Raw genomic sequence first — 6240 nt, 5'->3', positions numbered from 1 at the left:
ATGCAACAGTGGGCACAGCAGAAAGCTGAGTGCAGTATCTAGATTTATTAGCTGACAATGAGCATGCACGGGAATCGGGGAGAAGAAACCAATGGTCAGTGGACTGTAGGCTTCACAGTGGCACCAAGCCTCAGCATGGCTGGGCCCCTGCTGGGCCCACTGACAAGCCCCTTGGAATTGCTGCTCTTCTTCTGCAAAGCCCCCCTTAGCTCACTGGCTTCTCACTCTGGCCCAGATGCTAGTGGGGGTGGTGAGGAGGAGCTGTCCTGGTCATGGGCCCCTTGCTCACTGGCTCTCTGCCTGTCAGGCGAGCAAGCGGCAGCCACAATGAGCATGTGGACAAAGATCAGCTGCAGCTAGAGAAAAGCTGGAGATAAGGCAGACTCACTCACTGTTGACAGTCTCTTGCTCAGGGACCAGCTGGGCAAAGGCAAGCAGGGAGGACTGTTTTCATTGAAAAGTATACTTGTGTGTACGTTACACTGTTTCAGACTGTAGGTAGAGCTGGCATGACAGAAAGTCCTCTCTCATTCTCTCTCTCTCTCTTTCTGTGGGTTTACACAATGCAAGAAGCCATGGTGAAACCATACCATTGTGGGTCTGTTGCATCATCCAGATCCATTTCCACAGTTCCTGCATGGTTGGATTAGTCTTCTGAAACCACAGAGAGTACCAACAATCTGCTGTAAGATTTTCGTGCTTTACAATAGCTTCTTCAGTCATTCAGACCCAGGACTACCATTTTATCATTGTTGGTACTGAAGCACCATAGAATCTCCTGGAAAGAGTGGCTCCAGAAGTGGCTGTTTCTAGCCTTTGATCTCTATACTCTTCTCCGCTCTCTAGCAACAGATGCATCACTGCTCACTTTATTCCTCTTTATTTTTAGAAACAGAGAGTTAGTGTGAAAATATGTGGAGGCAGAAAGGAGAGATCATAAACTGCTAATTTTCATTGAATAATTTTTTTGTGAGTTCTGGAGTGGCTGGGAAGCACCAGAGGTATGCATGGGAGCAGGAAGGGGAAACCTGCCTCAGGACCACGGTGGGCCAGTAAGAAGAGGCGGTGAAGATTTCCAGGCAAGAACAGGAAAAGGATGAGGATTCTGCTCGTGGGCATTGTTTGGATGTGTGGCAAGGTCAGGAGTGTGGAGGCACAGAAGTGGGAAGCACAGAAGCCGCACGGCCTGGATAGGCAAGTAATAATCTGGCCAGTAAGTTCAGGCAAAAATCTGTGCACTGTAGAAACAACCCGCGGTTGTTTGCCCCTTTGTGTGAACCCAGCCTCCCTCCCCCCACTCCCCACAGCTCTATTTAGAACAAGAGATTCTAACATGTACAAAACTAATGTGTTAGGAGGAAAGCTAGGTTAAGATCTTCTGCCTAAAATCCAGAATTCTATGAGGAAGGATTTTTTTAATGGGTAGAGAATTCAGGTGAGATCACACCTAATTTACCCATTCAGTTAGGTGAGATCTGAAGTGCTATAGTCCCAACACAAGTTTGCTACCATAAAAATGGATTTTTGGTTCAGGGCTTTGCAAATCACCAAATGGATTTCAAATGTCAAATATTCCCAACTCTGATTTGTTAGGAAGGCCATTAAAAAATAAGATATCATGAATGTCTGAAGTTGGAAATAAATCATATTTTAGTTTGATACTAGAAATCGGCTCCAGTGTGACTGGGGATGGAGTGTGTCTATCAGATAATTCTCATTGATTACCAAAGGTATTTTGGATCAATTTCCACAAATTCTGTTTCAAGGAGGTGCCTTGCATGTGCCTTCGAATGTAACAGTTAAATATTTTCTACTGTAAATGATTGATAGAGGCACAGAAGGCATTTGAATGCAGCAAAATGTGTTTCTGTGGAAGGGAGAGGTTAAGCTAAAATTTGTTGCAACTTCAATCCACCTGAAATGCATGGGAGATCTTTTAATATGTTACATTAAGTAAATGTCTAACTTCTCTGGCTTGACACAGAGTGCACCGTATCAGAGGAGCAGGCTGGGTGTCAAAAGACATAGAAGACGTAGGGGAGTAGTTTCATGAACTGCCTCAAGATAAGTTCCTGATGTTTAGATATCTACCTTCCCAGAGTAGCCTTCTCTGGCTTCCAGATGTTTGCAGCTCAACTCCCATCAGCTTCAGTGAGCATGGCCAATAATAAGGAATCCTGGAAGCTGTAGTCTTCAACCTCTGAAAGATACCAAGTTGGAGAAGGCTGCACTGGTTCCCCACAGAGGAGGTGCCCCAGGAGACAACAATGCCTCCACTCTCTACTCCAGAGCATGCAGCCAAGATCTTATCACTTTGCTGATTGCTTTACTGGAACCACTTGCGGATCACAAGGGCACCTCTGAGGCCCACCGAGTCCAGAGGCAGAAGGAGATCCCAGCCCTACTTTGGAGCAGAGGACAGCCCCTTTAAAGCCAAACAATTTTCCTTAAAGCAGGCATCTCCCGGTGGCTGGGAAGATTGCTGCTGGCCTGCATCCAGTTCTGGGACACTATTTCATGTTTCCTGACTCTGAGTTGTTCTAATAATAAACTGCTAGTTAGTCTCTGCAAGCTCTGTGGTGGAACTGGAGCCTAATGACCTTGATGAGTTTGAAAAGGAGCCAGACACGGGCCAGATCAAGGATATTCTCTGGATCACTTCCTTTATATGATGAAGAACAGGAGTAAGAATGTGTCTTCGCACCCACCCAGTGCATTTGTTCTGCCTCTGAAGCCACTGGACATCCATGCTTGGATACAAGAAGAGCCCTGCTGGATCAGACCAAGGTTCCACCTAGTCCAGTGTTCTGTTCACACAGTGGCCACCCCACTCACTGCCTGTATGCAAACTGCAAGCAGGACATGAGTTAAACAGCACACCCTTGCCTAGTGTCCCCAGCAGCTGGAGTACATACGGTACAACTTTTTAAAAAGCTGTGCCACTGACAATTAGCACACATTTAATAACTTAGGTAAAAACATGGATGCCCTTCATGACTCCTTCCAACTCTACTGTTCTATGATTCTACAAACAGGAACTGGCTGGATGATCTGGGCATACACACATCAGATTTCATCTATTGGGTTTTATGTGTGGATGCTCAGTGGTGTTAGAGGTAAGGTAGATGCCCTGGGTGGACAGGGAAGATGGAGGTCCTTTCGCGGTCTACCCCACCTATGCAAGCAATATTGGGGGAAAAACAGCAATCAGGTTCATTGTCTTGGTGGATCAAATAATGATATGATTTAGAACAGAACACTGATATCCAGATTTTTCACACTACAGCATCCACCATCCTTGACCATCATCCATGCCAACAGGAACTGGTGGGAGTTGTAATCCAAACACGTTTAGGGGAAACCAGGTTGGAAAAAGTTGGCCTGCTATCTTCCACTTTCTAAATCACAGTACATATAATTTAGGGGGAAAAAAGAAAGTTTCAAATTCTTCCCTACCCATTTTCTGCTATTGAACCAATCACAACAGATATGTGCATGAGTATATTTATTTTCTATAGCATTTTTCTGTTGCTTGACTTTTTCTTCATTTTATTATTTAATTAAACTATACTGTGATCAGATGTCTCCAGTTTGAAGCAATTTGCTTGTTCCTAGTTCTTCCATAGACTAGGAAGATGTGCTGTGATGTATCGATACATGGGGTGATTCACAGTGTAGACTGTTTTTATACCTTGAAGGCCATGTGGACAAAGCAGTCAGAGAAGCAGAGATCCATCCTGGTTTGCCACTCATCCTTAAACCTGGATTGGAAGGCAGCCAACTTAGGGTGAGTTCCTATAGTTCATTTGGAAAATACAAGGCAATTTTCACTCCTGTAATTGGGTTTCTGAAACTTTTATCAAGCTGGAAATGATAATTAAATTTAGTTGTGTTCTTCCTAATGCAGGCAGGACTCTTTTCTTATCAATGCTGCCTATGGTATTTTTAGCCTGTCCAAAGTCTGTATGTCTGTAATACCTTGTGTTAAAGAGGATAATCAGGCTTTCTCAGATGTGTCTAGTTAATAAGTTCTTACTCCAGCCGAGCCGAGCCGAGCCAAGCTGAGCTGAGCCTTTCCATGCCAGGAAAATAGATACAGGCTAACTGAAAGCATGGTGGGAAAGTGCTTTCCAGAAACAGAATTTCTGTCCAGTTAGCTTTTTGGCATTTCCCGCACTCTTCCCTAGGCAGCCTTCCCCTTTCTGGCCATAAATTACTCAGCAACAGGGTTAGCCATGAACTGCTAGCACACAGCAAGCCAAGTGCTAACAAGTGAATTTGGTAGTATATGAACACTCCTACCTTTGTACAAGAAATGGCAGAAATACAGTAGTGGATATGCTAACTTACCAGGCATAACAAGGAGATAAAAGGACAGGAGCTTTAGATGCTTAAATATTCAGCACTGTTCAGATTCCTTATTATGGTTGCTGAGTCATAAGCATTACTTCTCCTTTTTAATGAAGACAGCTCTACAGGAGTAAAAAATGAAAGGAATAAAACATCAGATATTTAAAAAATCAAGAGAATAAAAGCCATGACTGATAAATCAAGGAAGCTTGTTGAAACATAGATGTTTTTGGGAAGTCCCTAAAACATTGCCGCCGCTGCCTGCCTGCCTGCCTGCCTGCCTGCCTCCAGAGGCAGGGTGTTCCCTAAAAGGGGAGCAAGCACACTGCTTTGTTCAGTTAGGCTCAGTCCAATAGGCCAATCAGTTGAAAGAATGCTGATTTTTTAAAAAATAGTCTTCATAGTGCAATCTTATGTATGTTCAGACAGAAAAACATCCTACATGGCTGGCTGGCCATGCTGGAAGTAGCAGGAATTTTGTCTGTTAAAATATGCATAGGGTTGCAGCAGTAATCAAGCAAAAGGATGCCTGATTACTTGGACGGAGTTTTTTAACACACATTTTTAAATACAGGTGCTTCTAATACAGTTTCATTCCAACAAAGTTGTGTGTGTTTGTGTGTGCGTGTGAATTTCAACAATTAATTTGTGACTGTAGCACCACAAGAAGACACAGGATGACAGGCCGTTCTCATCCAGAAAGAGGTGGAACCTGTTGGACCAGCAGAAGTTGGCTGACACCTATTCCATTAATGCCAAGGTATCATAAGCCAAGATTCCGAGAACTTTTTATCTATACATTTAAAAGGAACACAAGCATGCCAATTAATTTACACATTATACATTAATTTATACACCCTAATTCTGTGCTCTTTTTGCATAGGATCACCCCAGCTGCTTCTAGATGGGTATTTTATTGCAAAATCACACACTAGCCCAAACGTTGTTGTCTTCCCCTTATAAGTCTCCTGTATTGTCTCACTGTTTCTTCCACCCTATATCCTACTGTAGAAAATCTACAGGTGAAGAAAACAGAAAACTTGCATAATAGCTTCAATTGTCCCTTCATAAGAGTTGAACTGATGCCTCTTTAAGGTCATAGATAGCAAACAGAGGTTTTTTCTATGACCTTAAAGAGGCATCAAAGCAAAGGTTCAACCTTTCAACTGAAGCAATACCTGAAGAAGGACATGTGGTCAGGCTGTTCATCTGTTGAAAACCTAGAACCACAATGTTAGTGGGTTCTATGGTAGTGTGATTGCATGGTAAGGTATGGAGAAGAGTGCAGAGCAGAGGAGACCAGGATACGAGCCGTCCTTGCAAGCCTCCTTCCATCCACTTCCAAGATGCTCCAGGTGGATGGCACAAATCCCTGTCTGGTGGAAAATGCTGGGGAGGATGGTGAAGGTCCATCTGGCAGTCCTCGCACTCTGCACTGGAGATCCCCAGCCTCCAAGTGTGGGAGCTGACAGCCATTGGCTCAGGATTGCCCCGACACAGGGCTGCCACTGGTCGCATCATGTCAGCCTCCTGCAAGTGCCCCTTTTACCAAACACTCACATTACTTTGGTTTTGTTGGTTGGCTGATGCTGCAAAGCTGAGCCGGCATTCCTAGAATCAACTCTTTCTAAACAATCAGGGGTAGGGTTACACTGCAAGAATATAGGCAGCAAACCAAGAGAACTCTGGGTTAAATCTTGTCTCAGACAGAAGCTTTCAGCATGATGCTATCTTTCAGCCCCAGTCCTAAAATCCATCTGCAAATATGGGGATAATAATCCTCACTGACCACTAAGGATTGTTGGAAGGCCCACTGAGGTAATGTCTGCAGAGTATGTTTCAACACTCAGAGATGCAACTTAATATTAGCATGGCCTATGGCACATTTGA

The sequence above is a fragment of the Varanus komodoensis genome, unplaced genomic scaffold (genome assembly GCF_004798865.1).
Source record: "Varanus komodoensis strain SLA01 unplaced genomic scaffold, ASM479886v1 scaffold2, whole genome shotgun sequence".
Taxonomy (NCBI): Eukaryota; Metazoa; Chordata; class Lepidosauria; order Squamata; family Varanidae; genus Varanus; species Varanus komodoensis.
This window is presented reverse-complemented; position numbering follows the sequence as displayed.